The following is a 20140-nucleotide window of genomic DNA, read 5'->3' on the forward strand; positions in this document are numbered from 1 at the left end:
GAAAGACACTCACTCTGAGTCACTTAAGTTGATGGGAAGATCTGGGTGGAATTTTATAGAAAACAAGGGCAAGTGGAACAGCACCTCTGGCTGTGTGAGGGTTGATTTTCTCTTCCTGTGTGGGGCTCTTTTTTTCCTCTGCCGATACGTCTCTGTCTTTACTGCTGTGTGGGAGGGAGACTTGCTGTGAACCGTGCACTCTTTCCAGCTGCGTGCTTGGAAACAATTGCTATGAACGTATGTTACCTTTTCACAAAATAGAAAATGCTAAAGATAATAATAAATATTATGGGGTGGGGTCTCAGACGGAACCGGAAGCACCTACCTGTTCTGTGAATCTTGCCTCCTTGTGAATCTGCGCCTTCTCCAGGAAGCCCGGTTTCTTCTTTTGGAGAGCGGGATCAGAACCCAAGGTCTGGGCACTAGGAGTCTCCCATCTGGCCTCATCCTGCCTCCTTTTCTCCACATTCCCTTCGAGGCTTTGGGTTTCCAGTGTCCTGCAGGAAAGCAGAAATTGAGAGATAGGTTTGTGTTAGAAACCTAGCGCAGAGCAGAGCAGAGCAGAAGCAGGGTCTGGGATGCAGGAACCCAAGCCCAAGCTGCTTCTTAAGCAAACGATTCTTTCAGATCAGCTGTTGCTTCCTAGACTCTGGGAGTGTGGATCCTGAACGAGAGGAAAGTGAGCTGCTTGATGGCCGGCTAGTTCTCTGTCCAACAAAGTCCTGGGCAGGTGACGAGGGGACCTAGTGGCAAGGCTGCACCTCGCTGTGCCCCCGGCAGAAGCACAGCCACCAGGACTAAAGGCAGGAGGCTACATGTAAACACAGCCTTGTTTTGGTGTCACCGGGCCCTCTACTTGCGACAAGGGGGCTCTGCCTGGTGGCGCCTCTGGGTTCTGACTTCAGGGAGGGGCAGCCATGTCTGCAAACTCGGGGTAATTCTTAGTGCTGGGTCCCGTGGTCACCATGAGGGTGCTTGGGCGAGGGGGGCCCCAGGTGTTCAGGCCCACGCTTCCCCCCATAGCAATTTGTGGTGCTTGGGACCCCACTCATCTCTGCTGTAATAGTGAGTGCTACAAAGGGGCAGCTCAGATCTGGGGAAAGAAAACCCTGCAAGAAGTACCATCACATACTCAATAATCTCATCACCAGGGGACCCACGTCATTGACAGTTGGATGTACTGCCTTGATGGCTTATTCCCAGGGAAGCCCCCCTCACTCTGCCCCACTCTTCACAGGAAAGAAGGAGTCCTTAAGAATTCTTGGGCTGAAAGTGTTCTCTCAACAACTTAACTTTGAAGCGCAAAAGACAGTTTGGGGAAGATACATGCGCCTTAAACGATCTCAAGTAATGTGGGATTTGAAGGCTCAAAGAGGTGACGCTATGAAATCAGGAAAACAAATGGTAAGGAAATTAAACTCAGATTGAGCGATTACTCCTCAGTAGACAACCTTCCACTCACACGTGCGCGTGGCGCTGTGTAAAAGCGGACTTACGGCCATTTTAAAGAGGGATCCCACAGTGATACTGTGGCGGTCACAAACCTCCACCTACAGTATTAATTTTTTAAATGTCCTCATGCCCCAAGAATGCCTCGCTCTGTTTTGTCACACACTTCACGATTCAAAAAGCTTTGTGTTTCTTTCCACATAGATGGAAGAGAAGGCGCTTGGCCCTGGGAAATTGGATTTTAAAAAAAGATTTAAAAATTGTTTTGGACGTGAGAAAAAAAAACCTGCATGGATATTAGAGACAATTGTAAAGAATTTGAATAAAAGGAATTTTACGTAGGCTAATTGATCATTGTCATTATCAAAGAGACAACAGCGCCACCTAATGGCTCTTTATCCGGAGTACAGACAAGCGGCTTCCATGAATGTGTCCCGAGGCAATGAACCAGAACCTGGTGCCATGGTCAAGGCTGAGGCAGAAGCAGAGAGAAATGCCATAAATATTCATGTGATTGTAGATAAAGCTGGATCCCTAGGCAAAAGCTACAGGGGCTTGGCAATGATTTCTTGGATGTAACACCAAAAGCACAGGCCACCAAAGAAAAACAGATAAATGGACATCAAAATTAAACACGTGTGTGCATCAGAGGACACAATCAACAGGGTGAAAAAGGCACCCTGAGGAATGGGAGAGAATATTTGCCAATCATTCGAAGGGGTTAATATCCAGGATATATAAGGAGCTCATAACTTGGTGGCAAAAAACTGACGTCACCATTCAAAAATGGGCAAAGGAGTTGAATAAATGTCTTCCCAAAGAGATATCAAAATGGCCAACAAGCAAGTGAAAAGATGCTCAATGTTACTAATCATTAGTGATTACTAATCACTAATCATCACACAAATCAGAACTTGAGTGAGACGCCACCTCACATCCATCAGAATGGTTACTGTCAACAAAACAAAGACGAGTGTGGTAGAGGACGGGGAGAAATCGGAAACTTTGTGCAGTGTTGGTAGGAATGTAAAATGCTGCGGCCACTGTGGAACACAGTGTGGTGGTCACCACAAGATTTCAAATAGAATTACCACATGAGCCAGCAACTTCGCTTCTGGGTGTACACCCAAAAGAATTGAAAGCAAGACCTCGAAGAGGTATTTGCACACCCATGTTCAGAGCAGCATTATTTACTGTAGCCAGTACATGGAAGTGACATATATCCATTGACAGATGAATGAATAAAGAAAATGTTGTATATATGTATGTGTGTGCATATATATAGTGAAATAATATTCAGTCTTTAAGTAAAATAAATTCTGATACATGCTACACTGTGGATAAACCTTCAAGACATTATGTAAGTGAAATGATCTACGCACAAAAAGACAAACATTATATGATTCTACTTTGATGAGTTCCCTAGAGTGGTTCAAATTCTTATATACAGTAGAATGATGGTTATCAGATGGTTATCGGTTTTGCTGGATGAAGAGAGTTTTGGAGATTGTGAATGTACATGACTGAAGGTACATTTTGTGTTATGTGGATTTTAGCACAATTTGAAAACTTAAAAGCATCAGGACTACGAAAGAAAATGTAAACAACATTAAAAGTCAAGACATAGGCTGTAAGAAAAAACATTTGCAACTCATATGCAAATAAGAAGTTTACAGAATCTATATAAAGAACATCTATCTATAAATGACTTAGAGGTGGGAGGGTGTATATAGCAGGATCTCACGGGGTTTAAGGAGCTAATTCGAGAAGAGAGCCTGGCACACAGTGTGTGACCAGTTACAGCGACTGCATAGCTATGTCCTGTAGCCGTGCTACACACTCCGGTCCCCACTCCCTGTCTGGAAAATGAGGATGATGGACCACATCTCACCTCTGTCTTCTCCGCACCAGGACCCTAAGGGGTTAGACATGGTTGTCTTCAGTGGGTGGACACCACCATCTAGTGGAAGAGAAGAAACAGTGATGGAATATCACAAGAACATTCTGAAGACAGTGTTCAAGGCTGGCAGAGAACCCACGAAGGTAACCGGCACGTGCTGGTGTCCCCAGCAGAGGAGGGCACACAAGGCCCCCTTGTCGGCGCCTGGGACGCCCTCCCCTGTGCCTGAGTCCCACGTGCCGACGGAGGCCCCCCCCTCCCTCTGCCTGGGCGGCCCTGGGTGCCGGGTCTCTGGATCCTGTGGGCTCAGAGATTCCTGTCTGATATTCTCCGTCTGCCCTGGGTCCAGCTCAGGGCACTGGCTCCACTGCCCCCAACTCCCCAACACTCTCGAAAATTAAGACTGTGAATTAGCAGTGTGAAACCACGTTTTTTTCTGGTTCTGCATTTCGTTACTCCAAGTGCAGAGGTTATGTGGGGCGTGACTCCAGGCTTTTGTTTTCCACGTTTGTAAACAAATCAAACAATTCCCTTTGCAGTCCTGACAGGTCATGCATGAAATCATGCACTTTGAGGCAGATCATACGTCTACACTGTAGACACACTGGTTTTCCGATAGAGTCCCGACGGATGGACGTGTGCTGGTGTCGTCCATGCCGTCAGCCACGTTCACGGCCGGGGGGGGAGGTGCACATGGGAAGTGACAGTGATTTTGCAAGAGTTAAATGACTATTCATTCTGACATGTGACAACCTTGACATGCACAGAGTGACTGTGCCCCGACTGCTGTCACCCCCAGAACACGGCCATGAGAGGCCAGACACGAAAGGACACATTCCCCGTCTTTGCGGATTTGCAGTTGGAAAGGGAGTCGCAAATCCTCACGGAGCCTTGAGCGGAGGTTCAAGAAGGGTCCCTGCTTACAGGGAGCTTCCCGCCTGCATGTGTCACGTGGCCGCGTCTGTGTTAAAAGCGGTGGACAAGCTGTCCGTTCACCATTTCCTGGAGTAACCCAAGCAAAAGGTGAATCTGTGCAAATAGGAAGTACACTCTTTCTGCAGCCTTGGGACTGAGCACTCCGCCCAGAGTTGGGGGGGTGGTATTCACTCAGAATGATTCTTACACACTGAGTCAACACTCAGACAACATTTGTGGGATTCATTAATTACTAAGTTCCTCTTACCCTCCTATGTCACAACTACCATTTCTAGACAGCTGACAAGTAAAATCAAAATAAAGAAACTGGACTCACCTCTTCTGCCTTTGACCCCTCTGTCCTCACTGGCCTCCACCAGTGGCTCGGGTCTGGTGGGAAATGGACCCAGAAAAGACCTTGTATTGGCCCGGCCCCCTCCCCTCCCTAGTCACACCTCTCTAACTTAATCAGACTTCGATTTAATTAAAACAGAGGGAGTAATCTATAAAAGAGTCCTCGGGTGGGTTAAGTTTTGCTGCATTCTTTGGTCATTGTAAAGACAGAGCCCAGCCCTCACGTATTATCGAATTAAGAAAAACTGGAAACCACACATCTCTAACTAAAAATTGTGGCCGGTGCCCTGCGAGGTGGGTGTTCAGTTTCTCACGGAAAAGCAAATGATGGTGGAAATATTTTATAGCCCTATCAGGACAAGTTTATACAGGAGGCAACCGTTGAGCTGGGCGTGGAGTTTTCGTGGAGTTTTGAAATCAAAACAGGCTCCTCTCCGGGCTCAAAGGAGGGCATGTGGTTTTCCATGAACGAGTGAAAACAACATAGGCTGTTCATTAACCCTGTGCCTTTAATTTGCAGGGAATACGGGAACCCTAACGACCGCGCGAATGGGCGCGTGCGCAGGAGCTCCACCAGGGGGCGCAAGGACAACGTTCTGTATCTGCGGAAGGAGGGACGCGTTTGTTGGCAGCGCTCCCAGCAACCGTGCTGCTGAGCGTCTTGCGGGGCGGCGGGGATGGCTGGACGCTGAGCCCAGGAAGAAGACACTCATGGTTTCGGGGGAAATCACACGGAGGGCAAGGAGCTGACGTCTTGGAGCAATGATGGGGCAGGCCCGGCAGTTTCGTCCCCGCAGTGAATCCACGTATGGCCCGAGGCCGACCCTGGGAGGCCCAGTCCCCAGCCGAGGGGTCCCGCCAGGCAGCCGCGTGACCACAGGGAGGCGGACTCCGGTGATGGAAGTGGAGGGTGGAACCTCAGAGAACCGGGTCCAGGACTCGTGGGGTCTGTGCGGGAGTGTCCACGATTCTGTGGCACCTGGTGGCAGGCTGACGGGAGGCTGGGGCTGAGGCGCTGACAGATCTCAGCTGCACGGAGCCAGGGACGACGACCCAGGCAGTGGGTGGCTGTGAGGTCGGCACCGGGGACAGGAGCATCGGACAGCTGGTGCGCCAAGCTTTCAGATTTTGCTTGCTGTTTTATCTTGTTACCTTTGTGAGTGTTGAAACTATTGATGGCGTCATCACGTAAAATTCAGTATGGATAACGTTAGGTTTGTTTTACCAATAATCCAACCTGCCTTGTTTTTAGTCTTTTAAGTTATGTACATATTATTTTGGTAATGTTATTTAAGAAATAAAGATTCCAAGTTGTTACATTTTTAAACATTGTTGAATATTTTTAAATTCACACTTTTAGAAGTTTCTTTTAAAAACTTTTTTTGGGGGGGTAATTAGATGGGTTTTTTTCTCCTTTCTTTTAATGGAGGTACTGGGGATTGAACCCAGGATCTTGTGCAGGCTAGGCACACACTCTACCACTGAGGTACACCCTCCCCCCTCGAAGTTTTTTTAAGTGTTTGCCAATCTCACAATGTATTGCTGTTGGCAAGTGTTCATTGTTTATTGATGTTCCTTTGACCTCAAGGAAGAGGTTTATGTCATAAAATTAAATCTAGACAGTCTACTTCATTGTTTCATGTATATATATATATATTTAGTACATTATATGTAAATATATAAGTACAATATAAATATAACATTAGATACCTATCTTTGTGTGTAAATATTTCATGCTCGTTTTTTTTCTGTTGAAGTTTTGTTGATTTACAATGTTGTGTTAATTTCTGGTGTACAGCAGGTAATTCAGTTACACATATATTCTTTTTCATGCCCTTTTTCCATTATAGTTTGTTACAAGCTATTGAATGTAGTTCCCTGTGCTATACATTAGGACCTTGTATATTTTATATATAGTAGTTTGTCTCTGCTAGTCCCAAATTCCGAATTTGTCTGTACCCCCGTCTCCTTTGGTAACTATACGTTTGCTTTCTATGTCTGGGAGTCTGTTTTGTAAATAAGTTCATTTGTCTATTTTTATTAGATTTCATATATGTCATATCATAAGATATTTCTCTTTCTCTGTCTGACTTACTTCACTTAGTCTGATCATCTCTGGGTCCATCCCCATTGCTGCAGTGGCATTATTTCATCCTTTTCTGTGGCTGTATAGTATTCCATTGTGCATATATACCACTTCTTCGCCAAGGGGCTTTTTACATTGAAGGATCTCTTCTCACTCTGTTCGCATCAGGCTTCACCTCTTGAATCCAATTATATGTGTATTTAATGTTGGAAAAAATGAGAATTTTCTACAAAACACAGGGAGGTACCACAAACATGTTTTTATTGAAGTAAAGTACCACAAACATTTTTATTCAACATTGAGCCACAACTTCAAAATGAGTGGCACTTGCATTCCTTAACTTGTTGCAATTTAGTCATATTACTTTATATACATTTGGAAATATTCTGTGCTTCATCCATAAACCACATGACGGTAGGTTAAATTCTCACTTATATAGACTCATACTTTTTTAAGATGAAAACCTTCAGCCTTGCTAATTAACATTTACCCTTTGTTAACACGTGATATAAATTCCCACTTCCACTAAACTCTTTAGAATATGTGGGTCCAGTTTGAAGGACACACAACACATTCCCTAAGGAAGGAGGTCGGACCCGCGGGAGGTGAGATGAGATTTGGCCACGTGTCATTCCCGTCCTGTGCGACATTCTTCGCCTTGATTTTATTGACACTCAATGACTAGAGAGAAGAAATCTCAAATAGCCGTGTTGTGTCACTGTGCATTAAAATGTAAAAATGAAGGTGTCCTAAAAATCATGAAGCTCCTTTTAAATACTTTTAAGATTCAACATAGGAGGCCACAACGGCAGTGCATAAACTGTACATGTTTTAAAGACCCATGTTGCTGAATCCCTGGCGAAACATGAGGGTATGCTGTTGTTAAACACTTCCCCCATATATTTTTGGCCTTTTGTCTTCAAATATGAGAAACCGAGCCAGCCTTTAGTTCTTGAGCGACTATTGCAATGTAACAACATTTGACTAATGCAATAATAAAAAACAGTGCTTCAAGGCCATCTCCCAGCTACCCCGCAAGCTGGGCTATGCTGAAGTACGTGAAAGGGCTTCACTTTTCCCTGCTCTGACCTGAGCTCCCTGCCCCTGTTCAAACGTCCGAAATCTCCACCAGGAGACAAAGACTCATCTGATCCAATGACTATGTAGTTTAGTAAACATCTCTGTCTCTTCATCACGAGGATGTCTGGCCTGCCCGCTCCCCACTAGACCATGAAAAATTACAGCACTTTAACTTCTGTTATGAGGAGAATTGTGTCTCCCCATCAAATTCATATGTTGACCTGTTACCCCCGTAACCTCAGAAGGAGACTGTACTTGGAGATAAGACCTTTAAAGGGGTGATTCGGCTCAAACAGGGCCATCAGGTGAGCCCTAAATGCAGTGTGGCCGATGTCCTTAGGAGAAGAGGAGGTTAAGACATACAAAGAGCCCAGAGGAAAGGTCATGTGAAGACACAGAGGGAAGGCGGCCGTCCTCAAGCCAAGGAGGGAGGCCTCAAATCGTTTTTATTTTTTTTAATTTTCTCAGGTTCTAAAAAGGGTGGCTAGAATCTGGACACTGATAACTAAACCATTACTGAGACCCAACCCTCTGCCCGGCAATCACATGCAACTTTGTCCCCTGTCCAATATGGTAGCCACTAGCTCTGTGTGACCCTTGAGCCCTACAAATGTGGCCATAGGCCATGGGCCACGTGTAGAGATTCCAACATTTTGGATATATTGTTGAAAAATTTGTGATTTAAGTTGATTTCACCATTTTTGTTTTCATTTTTTCTGATGTGTATTTTGTTTTGTTTTGTTTTTTTAGGAAATTCAAACTGCGTGTAACTTTCGGACCTCAAAGATGGGGGACTGTGTCCACCAGCACCACCGCCGCCACACCCTCCCCACCTCCACCATCCCAACTCCTTACAATTCTCAGCCCTGCTCTTGGTAAATGTCCCACCAAAGGGGACTTGTTGGGATAACTGGAGACAAGTCTGCACATTTCTTCCACCTCAGCCCAGTGATGGACAAACCCACGAATGGAAAAAAATATATATTCCAAATCATAGGTCTGAAAAGGGATTAATATCCAGAATATATAAACTCTTACAACTCAACTACAAACAATCTGACTGAAAAATGGGCAAAAGGCTTGACTAGACATCGCTCCAAAGAAGATACACAAGTGGCCAATAAGTGCATAAAAGAAAATGAGCTCAACATCTCTCATCATGAGGGAGGTACCATCCTCGCATGTATTAGGATGGCTTCTATTCAAAAACATAAAACAAAATAACAAGTGTTGGCCAGGTAGTGGAGAAATTAGAACCCTTATGCACTGTCGCAGGGGAGGATGTAAAATGGTACAGCCATTAGCAGAAAACAGTATGGCCAACCTCTCAAAAAACTAAAAATAGAATTAATGTATGACCCAAGAATTCCACTTCCGGGTATCTACCCCAAACTAGGGTCTTGAAGACATACTTGTATGCCCATGTTCACAGCAGCACAATTTTCAACATCTAGAAGGCAGAAACCACCCAAGTGTCCATTGACAGATGAATGCATAAGCACAACTTGGTTTATTTATACCATGAGATATTATTCAGCCATAAAAAGGAAGGGGATTCTGACACAGGCTACAACACGGATGAACCTTGAGGACATTGTGCTCAGTGAAGTTAGCCAGTCTCCAAGGGACGTGCGCTGTGTGGTTCCACTTCCATGAGGCACCTACTGCAGTCAGACTCCGAGACAGAGGAGAATGGTGCTGTTCAGGACAGCCCAGGGTCTCCCTCCAGGCAGCCACCACGGCTGAATACTTCGAAGAAGCAAGCAGATGTCCTGTGCGCTGGCCTTCCCTGAGAAAGCAAGCCGTGTGCTTGAAATGTGGAGACCTCCCCCCACTGCCTCACTTTACTGCAGGAGGACCCCTGTGCGAAGGCTGCTGTGTCCTCAAGCTCTGTGACCTCTCAGAAAGATTAACATCAGACCCAACTGGCTGTGGGGGAAGTTGATTTCCAAGATAAAGGAGCTGAGCAGCTGAGGGCTGTTCCCCAGAGGAGCCCAAGGGTGCTGCCCTTCCAAAGAGAGACCCTGACCCCCCGCCTTCTTGCCACACTGAGGGGCCAGAGGTGATTGACGCTTCCTTGTGCCACGGATAGAGTGAGCTCAGCCTAAGGTTTCTGCCATCCAGGGCAGCCCCGAAAGCAGTGAAAACAGCGCATATTCCGGAAGCACTCAACTGCTAAGAAGGAAAAAAGCTAGAGGACGAGGAAGGCGAAGCTATTCTGCTGGCGTCTGTTGGTCTGGAGAGCCATCCTGAGGACAGCTCCCTGGTGGGAAAGAAGGGCGGGGGTGCAGTGAAATCAACCTTCATTCCGGGCAGGCGAAGGCCTCTGGCGGTCTCGTGCGGTGTCTTGGGGCCCCTGGCAACAGCTGCATTCTCTCTTGGAGGCGGTGGGGACAGGAGCATGAGTATATGTCAGTTTAAATGGGATAATTGTAATACGTGAGCAGTATCTGAGCTTCCCCAGTAGACACGACCCGCTCACACAGCACAAGGGCCAGGGCTGACTTTCTCCCGTGGGATGGAGTGGGCGCGGCCATGCCCACCACATTCTTCTCCCACACTGATTCACTCAGCCCCCGCCACGCCCACACCTGCAGGTTGGCCCGACAGCCCCCTCCTCAGGTGGAGAAATTCGGGTGCAGATACGCCTGTGTCCCAGTCTCAAGCTCCTGAGTGAGAGAGGCAAAATGGGAACACTGGGGCGTGTGGCCCCAGAGCTCTGGTTCGGACCACCAGGCACCTGTCACTCATCAGTGGAGCGACCACAGTCACCAGCGTCGCTGCAGGTGCTCAGAAGTGCCCGAGCCAACAGGGTTCCCAGTCCCTGTCGTCACAAGGGGGTGGCCTCAGGGTCACATGGACCAAAGGAGCCACGGGGCAGGGAGGCCCAGGACCAGTGCTCAGAGAGGACTCCCGGCATGGGCAGGACCACAAACATCCTCACGATACGAACCCCAAACGTAGCAGCCCGGAGACGGCAGCCCCGCGTCAGCTGCCCCTGGGCTTGGCGCCTGCACGAACGACCCACACGCACGTCATGGGTTGGAGCGAGCTTCACGCACAGAAAGGAGAGGTGACGGGGCGTAACCAGCGTTGGCAGTGTGTGCTGGTCCCCGGTGGCCGGCGGGTCGCTCCCAGAGCAGCGGACCGCACGTTGCCCTGGGGGGACAGGCCAGCTGCCATGGGACCACACACGTGGGCAGGAGGAGGAGCTTCAGTGCAGACGCAGGACGGGGGAAGAAGTTCCCCTGATGAGGAAGAGAGATCTGGGGCCAACGACAGAGGACGGATGCTCCTGTCCCTGTGCACCAAACGCGCCATCCCAGAGGCCGCGGTTCTCGGGATGGCGGCCTCCCCAGCAGCCACAATGGGTGCATTTTGCACAGACCTGGGCCACTGTCATTAGCATGAAAAACCTGGTCAGCCCTCAGGTTCTGAGCACCCAAGGCAGCAACACCCAGGACAATGGGGTCCCCTTCTGCCGGTTCAGGGGCACCGCTCCTGGGCAGCTGGCCCCGCGCAGGGTAAGGTCAGTGTATTTGGCAACATCACCACTGGGAGCCCCAGGAGTCCTGACATCCTTGAGCTGCTCACCCTGAGGACTGTGATGACTAAGAACTAAACGTGTCTGGTGCCCGCCCCCTGGCTCCAACTCTCTTGTGCGGCTGCGAGGGGAGAGGACTGATCCTCAGCCCCGTGTCCTCTCCATTGCGGCCTGTCCCACCACGGGATGGCCACCCGAACAAAGACGGCCACTGCTCTCAGCGAGTGCACACACGTGACAGAGAGAGGGAAGGCTGGAGGTGAGAGGAACATAGAGCCAATCATCGTCATTTTTCTAAATGACACCTGTTCGGTCACCTCGTATCTGCTGGGCTGGAATATCCTGACGACGCAGGATGCTCGAGCCCACACAGGAGACTGCGCTGCCTGCAGTCACATCACTTCTATGGAGAAAACTCTTGTTTTCCATGCAGCGTGACTTCCCATGCCGCCACGGCGCCTCTTTGTCCTGGAGACTGAAATGGCCTTGGAAGAGGGCAGGGAGGCGGCGGCAACCAGGTGAGCTCCAGGACGGGCGGGAGGAGCGGTGGGGACCTTGCCGCCGGCTCCTGGCCCGCGGGTGACAGCGCGTGAAGGCTGACCTATTCATGGCGCCTTAGGGCGCCTTTAGGGATGAAGCCAAGGGCTCTGTTTCTCGTGGCCGTTTTTGCATTTCTCTCCTTTTCCTTCCTGCAAGTCCCCAAGGAGGACGAGGAGGATGGCCCTCAGCACATCGGGCCCTGCTTGCTCACAGCCCCGCCCGCGCCCTCCCGCCCCCGTGTCCGCACCAGGCACCGCTCCCTGAGCAATTCCTGAGGCTTCTCGGAGACACCCCCCTCGAGATCCCCCAGGGACATGTTGGAAAACGTGCTCAGACCTGAGCAGAGGAAGAGGTCCCATCCAGTACCAAGGTGAGCTTGCCTCTCGTTTTGGGGTAGAAACGCTGCTTTCTTGGCTTCTTTTCCTTTTCAGTCAAATGCGTGGGTGAAAAGCTGGCCAGACCCCGGGGACGACATACACCATTGCCGTGGTCTGGGTGGGGACTGTCGCGGGAGTCTCTGCCGACTGAGCCCTGACCCAAGAGGGCGTTTGCAAAGGCCAGCGTGCCCCACAGCCTGGGCAGCGGAGGGCCCTTTGCTGGGCAGCAGGAATCCTCCTTGAGTGAGGGACGTGGGCATCGCCCACCAAGCGGGGCTCGGGGGCCCTCGGCCTGACCTCAGCTTCCCGTCCGGTTTGCTGAAGTCAGCAAGAGACCTGCAGACCTGTGCACACAGGGCCCGTCGGGGTCGGGTCCTCACTGCGATTTCTTTGTAACCGCAGGTGGCGTCAGAAACCAGGGAGAAGTGGGGCGTATTCTGGACCCACTCACTTGCTGAGGGAAAAAGAAATGCTGGCTTTCGTGGGCAGAGCGGGCCGGATCCGAGATCCAGCTGGGATGGGCCAGGAGGTGAGTCCACAGGGACGGGTCAGAAAACCCAGCGGGGCCGGAGACGTCAGGGGTAAGAAGGGGGGGCTCCCAAAGTGCCCCTCCCGCCCCGGCCCCGATCCCGCTGCTCTGCTCATGTCCAGCACAGGTGTGCAGGGCCGTGCTCATCGCCTCTGCTTACAGGGGGGCCTCCTGCCGGGAAGCCGCTAGGACCTGGGTGCTGGCCTAACTGTCGCAACGTCCCCGGGGCCCCAGCAGAGGGGCCGAGCCCAGGAAGAACCTGCAAACGCATCGTCAGATCGCGCCATCGAACTGCTCGCAGCGCGGGGCAACCAGAGGAGGGGCCCTTATGTCTTCCTCATCTTCTCATCTCTAGTCTTGCACTGGCCAGTGGGAGCCACAAGTCAGAGGTGCCTGCTCCTATTTAAATTCACTAAAGGAGATCCAATGACACATGCAGGCCCGCATCACACCGGCCCGCATTTCAGGGACCCAGTCAACAGAGCACGTTTCCGTCCTCCCTGAACGTTCTCTTGGGCAGCAGCGCTGTGTCTGCTCCAGGATCTGATCCTCAGAGCTGCTTAAGCCGCAGCACGTGCAACTCAGCTACAAGTACAGGCCAAGGCGATCAGAGGCTCGAGCTCGGATGCCCCGGCGGAAGCGGGCAAGTGAGCGCTTGAGCGGGTCCCTCTCTCTCACGTGAAGGTCTGCGACTGTCGTCAATGTCGCGGTGAAGGGCTCTGGTTCCACGGAGCCTTGGGATGTCTGCGAACCCACTGCAAAGAGCCGGGTGACACCGCGTGAGCCCCTCCCTCTCCTAATGTGATTGCTCGTGTTCGTGCCTCTAAAGAACGGCTTGTGGAGAGGTCATGTGACCAGCGAGGATGAAGACTCTCCAGGTGGGGAGCGCCCCCGGGTAGGGTCCTAGGGGAGAGGTGCCCGGGGGCAGCAGGGCTACACAGGCTGCTCTGGAGACCGGGGAACAGGGATATGAAATTTCAAAAAAGAAGAAGAAGAAGAAGGTGATGAAATCTGCACGCGGGCTTGCTCTGCGCCCTGCGTATATTACTGCCGTCACAGAGGGACCGTCTGTGTGTGGGCTGCCAGTGTGTTTTTGCTGTTTTAGGCTGTCTTTCCTTAACAACTGCCCTCTCTTGCCGGTGCCACTGCCAGAGGCAAGGCTTTGCTTCTGCATGGTTGGCATCTCTTGGGAAGGAAGCACCAACATTACTGGGCCGGGTGTGGGGGTTGACCTGTGGATGCATCACTTGAACCTGGAGACACAGGTCTGTGTGTGGGATCCAAGTGCCGGGTGACAAGTAGCCCCTCCCCCGCTGCTCCTGCGGGTCTAGGGACAGCACCTTGGTGCCCTGTCCTCATGGCTACTTCTGAATAAGGGCGCTCCCAGGGTTGGGCCACTAAGAGACGACAACCTCCCAGCTTTGTGCACGTGCTCCCAGGTCCTTCTGGAGGGGGGATGGGGCAGGGGCACATCCGGAGGCACAGTTCTCGCCTCCGATCCTCCCTCAAATCCCAGATCCTCGGACCAGCAATACAGCCTGCACTTGCTTCCATTTCAGTGCGGCCGCGTCCAGCTGCCCCGTGAGCCCCTCATGGCCAGCAGGGATCCCAGGGGACAGGCTGGCCTCACACGCTTGCCCTCACCAGACGGAGCAGCCCCAGGACAGAGCCTCCCGGTGGCAGGGCCAGGGCGTCACTGCACGTCTCAGAACACACTGCTCCAGCCACACGGTGCTGCCTCTGCTCCCCCACACCCCAGTCACGCCCGAGCTGTCACTTTATCGCAGGGAAGCCCAAGTCCCCTCCCCGGTCCTTCCAAGGCTCAGAACACACCCTGGCAGGTACTGGGTGTGCATGTGGCCACGCCTGCTGGGGAGTCCCTGCTGCACCATTTGCAGACGAGGGACATCGGGACGAGTTACTTTCCCTCTAAGCTTGGGTTCATCCTCAGAAAATCTGTGTTCTTCCTGTAAACCTGTCAATGCCTAAAGATCCTAAGATCACCCCCAGGGACAGGACGGTCACTCGCTACGTGCAGTTGGTTGTCACTCTCTCCCCCAGAGCCCAGCGCGACCACAGGTGGGACCTCCCGGGGTGGGACGGGGCGGCGGAGTGATGCCCTGGAGGAGGCGGCGGCACACCCATCGTTACTCCTTCCGTGGCCCATGTTGGAGAACAGGGATGGATGGGAGTTGACAGGGAGGTAGAAAGGGGGCTTTTATTCAAGAGCGAAAACAGACAGGGAAGCAAGTAGTGAAGGGAGGCGGAGAGACAGAAAGGAATTCATGCACAGTGACTCATGGGGACCGTGGCTGCCCTCTTGGAGGCACGAGATGGCCATTCCTGGCCCCAGTTATGGAAGTGAAGGGCTGAAAAATGGTGTTGGAGATCCGAGACCCACCCCCTCAGTGCAGAGGTGATGCAGGCGAGGCCCTAGGGGGTGAATACGGAGGTGGGGGCCGAGAAGGTCCAAAGCCCAGGCTTTAACCTGCCAGGAGCAGCGGGACCCTGAGTTCTCACCTCGACCTGAGCGTCCCGTTTCCTTTCCCAAGGCCATCCCAACCCCGTTCCTGTCACAGTCCGTGCAGAGGGCCACTCGGTGGGTTTTGAACCCTCCAAGAGCGAGAGCGACAAGCTGCGTGTGACTTACTTCTCTGTCTTCTTTCTCTGACTCATAAGCTCCTTTGTCAAAGCACTTCCCCATCTCCCCTCGTCCCTCCTTTTATGATTCTCATCCTAAAGGGCCTGGTCTCACCCAGGCACTTGAAGTCCTGGTACCCTTCCCTCAAATCTGTATGACCTCTCCGCAGGCCCCCTCCCGCACTCTCTTAGCATCGCCCTGGTTCCTGACCCGCTCCCACCCCCACCCCATCGGCAGCACTGACTCCTGTTGAGCAGCCCCGCCTGGTCCCCAGGCAGGAGGCGGCGCTGGGAGCTAGAAAGGTGTGCCCACCCTGCTGGAGGGGCCCCCCAGCTCCCCATGAAGTGTGACTTAGCCCTGTACCCCCACCCCCACCCCCATCAGTGGGTGCCGACCTGCCCTGGGCAGCTCGGGACACACGGAGAGTCTTCTTTTCCCTGCAGCTGTCAGGAAATTCTCTTGTCCTGGATTCATGAGAAGGGAAGAAGGAAAGGGGATGAGGAAGAACCAGAACAGGAAATGTGAGTGTGGGGAGGGCAGGAAGAAGAGCAGAAGGTGCGTAAATGGGTCCATTCCCCCTCGCAGCCCTAAGTTGTTTTTTGTTTTGTTTTTGTTTTTTTGGTGCTTCAGGGAAACCAACACACCAGAGAAGACCATGGAAGTACCCACCATTTCATGCATGTGCACAAAAAGAAAACAAGACATGGAGACAAGAGGATGGTAATAATGCAGGCAGGCAAGTGGAGGATGGCCTGAGTGCATCTCGACAGGGAAGGGGTCCCCGAGCCAGAGGAGCCCCTGAGGCTGCCAGGCTGCATGCTCCGGCAGCTCCTGCATATGGGGGGGGTGGGGGCGTCCACAGGGCCTCCACGTGCAGCGTGGCTCTTCCAGGTGCCACTCACACTGTGCTCTCTGTACAGAGCACCTCCGGTGCGGTACGGCATCACCTGCTGAAGGACCCAGCCCAGACCTCCCAACCCGCCAGGGTCAGCAGGCAACTTCCCCAGATAATTACTAGGTGTGGTGAGATGCTGGGAGTGGCCCCATTTCCCCCCCCCCAGCTCAGGCCCCCTGGGAAGAGGGTGAGGAGGACACAGGCCCCGGGGGAGGCGGGGGGGGCTCCCTCTCCTGCAAGCAGGACGGCTCCCCTGGCCCCGAGCGGCCGCCTCCCTGTGGGCACGTGGCCGCCCGGGCGTTAAGTAGGGGACACTGCCGGATCCAAACTCAGCTGGGAGTCCCCAGACCACGGGGGCCCGTCAGCCTCTGTGGAGCCCCGTGGAGGGCCTGGGTGACCTCATGGCAGCATTTCTCAACCTGAGTTTCTATAGGTTTCTCACACCTGTGTAAACACTGAATACAGCGCGTGCAAATAACCCATGAAGGCAGTTCAGAGCAGTGCTTATTGGGGATGAGTTAAAAGGCCATGATTCCAGGTTACGTCTGTCCTTCTTCGTATTGTGATACTAGAATTAAATAACATCCAAAATATCTGGCTTTGTTACACCCTGAAAAGCAGTGTCCTCTGTAAGCTTTTCGTGTTGGGTTGTAGTAAAGCTATAAAATTTATGATTCTCTTGCTGCAGCTTTGGGATATTTTTAAATATAAAGGCCCAGGCACGTTAGGCTCTGGTGTTAGAGAGAGAGGTGGTCATTAAGGGCAAGGGGAATGTGGCAGGGCTCTGGCCATCTGCACCGCGCAGGTCTCAAGATGGGTCGTGTGGAGTGTGGGCTGGAGGGACAGGGTCCACACTCCCACCTGTGTCAGCAGACCTGCGGCTCCTCACAGGGCCCGAGGGGGAGGGCCCTGGCCTTTTGGCCCTTGAGTCCCAGAGCCTCCCTCATCCTCTGCATCACTTCCACCCTTCATGGGGCCAGTCACTGGAATGCTGCCCAGCCAAATGCCCGGGTTACCTCGCCCCTGTGGGACCTGCATAGGCACATTGGCAAAGAGCAGCAAACAGGCCCAATTGCCCTGTGGATCTGAGCCCTGGGGACGTCAGGGCCCAAGGTCACTTTCGGGGTCCGAGTCAACCCCCTGGGTCCTGGCACACCCACCCCAGGGAGCCCACCTCCCTGCGTCTCTGTGCCTCCCACTGATTCCAGCACCTGTGTCTGGGTGGAAGGTTCTGGTCTGACACCTTTGACGGTGGTTATCTGAGACCCTAGGGGTCTCAGCCTGAGACTCGGAGGGGATGGAGCTCGCACAGTGTCTGCACACCGGGCCAAGGAAGGGGAGCGGGCGCCCTGCCCCTCCGCTGCCAAGTCACCGATTCAGAGCTGGTTATTTTCTCTCTGAACCGTATATACTCTCAGCCTCATTTTTAGTTGCATGTCCTGCACTCAACGTTGGAGGCTTCCAAGTGGAGGAAAACGGATCTCCTGGGGGTTTTATTTTTAAGACAAATTTCTGGAACACAGGCAAGTGCAGAAAAGCACCTTAAACAGAAGCAGGGCTCCGCGAACCAGGACGGACGCAAGTCTCCGGGTAGCAGTAGTTTTTCCCTCCATAAAAGCCCAGATGCCTCTGAGCAGCGTTTCCCAGCCCCTTTACCCTGGTCCCAGGCGGCCGCAGCGAAAAAAACCCCAGAGGGCTTGGATTCTCCCCACTCACTCAACTAGTTTCCGAGGGCGCAGCCACACTCGTTTTGAGCCAACTGTGTGCAAACCAGCCTGCCTGGAATCTACATGGAGCAACTGAGGTCATTCCTGTAACCTCATTAATCTCTCTCTCTCCTCCTGCAGGAGGCTGCCAGGGGCCCCGAGACGTCCTGTGTATTGAACCGGAGTGTTGGAAGCAGATGTGTTTCTACTGACAAGGAGCCGTGAAGTCCTGCACCTAAGATCTGTGCCCTGTGCAGTGTGCCAAGTAAGTTTCAATTAGAAAGAAATGTGAAAAAAAAACAGGCCAATTTTTACACAAAGTGAACTTCAGGCTCAGGGGGCTTCCTCTGGTTGCCACCAAACATTTAAGACAGAAGTGATGCCAGCCTCCTACTCTCTCTTGCAGAGCACGGAAGCCGAGGGGACACACGCACGCTCCTGGCATCAGACCAGGAGAATATTGAATTCACTCCAGCAACACGAATTAATAAAAGGGGGATTTGGGGCCAAACTGCCCTGAATGTCAATGTCCACATGCAAACCAGAAAGTTATCAGTCTAAATCTGGAGATTTACAAAAAAGAAGGAAACTGAGGTTTCGTGGTGGTTCAGGGGGTTGCTGTGGACAGGATCACTGGCTGCTGGTCTGGGTGCGGCCTGGGAGAGCAGTGGGCATCTGGGAGCAGGAGAGACACTGCCATCGGCTCAGTGGAATGAACGTTTGGTGACAGAGGCTGGGAGGGACAGTCCTGGGGTGGGGTCTCCGGGCTGTGGCTGTGGAGGGGGTCCCTGCAGGAGGACAGGGGACTCTGTCTTGTGCCACCGCAGGGTCTAGGGATGGACGAGGGGTTGGTGGGGCCTGGATTTTGATGGGGCAGGTGAGCCGGGACGGTGCGCCACGGCCCTTTCTCCATGTAGCGAAGCTCCTCAGACAGTGGCTCACATCCATAGTCAGCAGACAGTGGGGCGCGCCAGCTTCACCCACAAAACCTCCAAAACACAGCCCAGCAGGCCGCTGTACTCATTCACCAGCACTAACGGTGCACCCGGGGCTGGTCATCGGGTCCATGCCAATGCGATGGAGAGGTGCCGTGTGGGCAGTGGGCCTGGAGAAGCCGGGGCCCTGAGCCATGCGGGAGCCGAGCCAACCCCCAGTCAGACCAGCAGGAGGCTCAGCTTGCGGTGGCTGCTGTGTGAAGGTTCTGGGCGGGGAGGGACACAGATGCGATGCCCTCGTCCTTCGAGGGACATTCTTTCAAGGACGCTTGACAGCCTTGGGGTCGGGGATTAACACGGACGGTGGAGGCTGGCTTGGGCGTCTGCCCTCCTGTTGGTCAGACACCTCCTGCCCTTGAGGCAGCCATGGAGCTAGAGAATTTAGAGAATGAGGGGAGGGAAGCCCTTGGTTCAGGCGCCCAGGCCACCATCTAGGGGAAGTTCAGGGTCCTCTGTCCCCAGGGAGCCAACTACATTGCTGTCCCGCATCCATCTGTCATCAGCATTGTGACTCCAGCAAAGTCACTTAAAAACCTAGCATTTCAGTGCCATGAGCCCTAAGACGCGGGTCTCAGCACCTGCCCAGTGTATCCCACAGGGCCGACGTGGGGGTGACAGGAGATGAGAGCAGGCTGTAAAAGCATCACGCCCACAGCCGTGCACCCTCCCCTGCCCCGCAGGCAGCCCAGCCCCCTCTGGAGGCGAGACCATGGTTCTTGTTTATTCTTGGATGCTTCATAGTCGGACGCCCCTTGGGTAGCACGTATGGAGCACCAGCCATTCTTCTTCAGGGTCTACCTGAGATTTCGGACATTAGCCTCCATCAGGGAACGGTACCAAGTGGGTCCTGTTAACATTTGTGCATCACACAACAGGGGGCGGAGGACAGAGGGGCTTCCAGTGTTCACGTGGCTTCTGATGTAATTTGCACCCAGACCGGCAGGTCCAGCTCCCACGCTCTCGGTCACTGTGCTGGGCTCCCTTTCCGTGTTAATATTTGTCATCTGGATAAAGTCATGCCCCACACAGTCAGTCTGCTGGATATTTTTGAGTATTTCCAGCCCACACCCCACGGCAGCTTCCCTCTTCCCCAGCCCAGCTTTGACCCAGTTGGCAGTTCTGAGGGGGT

At 52.5% G+C, this 20140-nt stretch overlaps 1 long non-coding RNA gene across 1 annotated transcript; it reads right to left on the bottom strand.

Annotated features, from left to right (window-relative positions):
- Positions 1-329: 329 nt before the first annotated feature.
- On the bottom strand, positions 330-6915 carry LOC140690914 (uncharacterized). Its single transcript, XR_012066268.1, has 3 exons — positions 6714-6915; positions 3341-3409; positions 330-497 (listed from the first exon to the last, which is right to left on the bottom strand). It is a non-coding gene; the product is annotated as an uncharacterized lncRNA (long non-coding RNA).
- Positions 6916-20140: the final 13225 nt, after the last annotated feature.

The sequence above is a fragment of the Vicugna pacos genome, chromosome 32 (genome assembly GCF_048564905.1).
Source record: "Vicugna pacos chromosome 32, VicPac4, whole genome shotgun sequence".
Taxonomy (NCBI): domain Eukaryota; kingdom Metazoa; phylum Chordata; class Mammalia; order Artiodactyla; family Camelidae; genus Vicugna; species Vicugna pacos.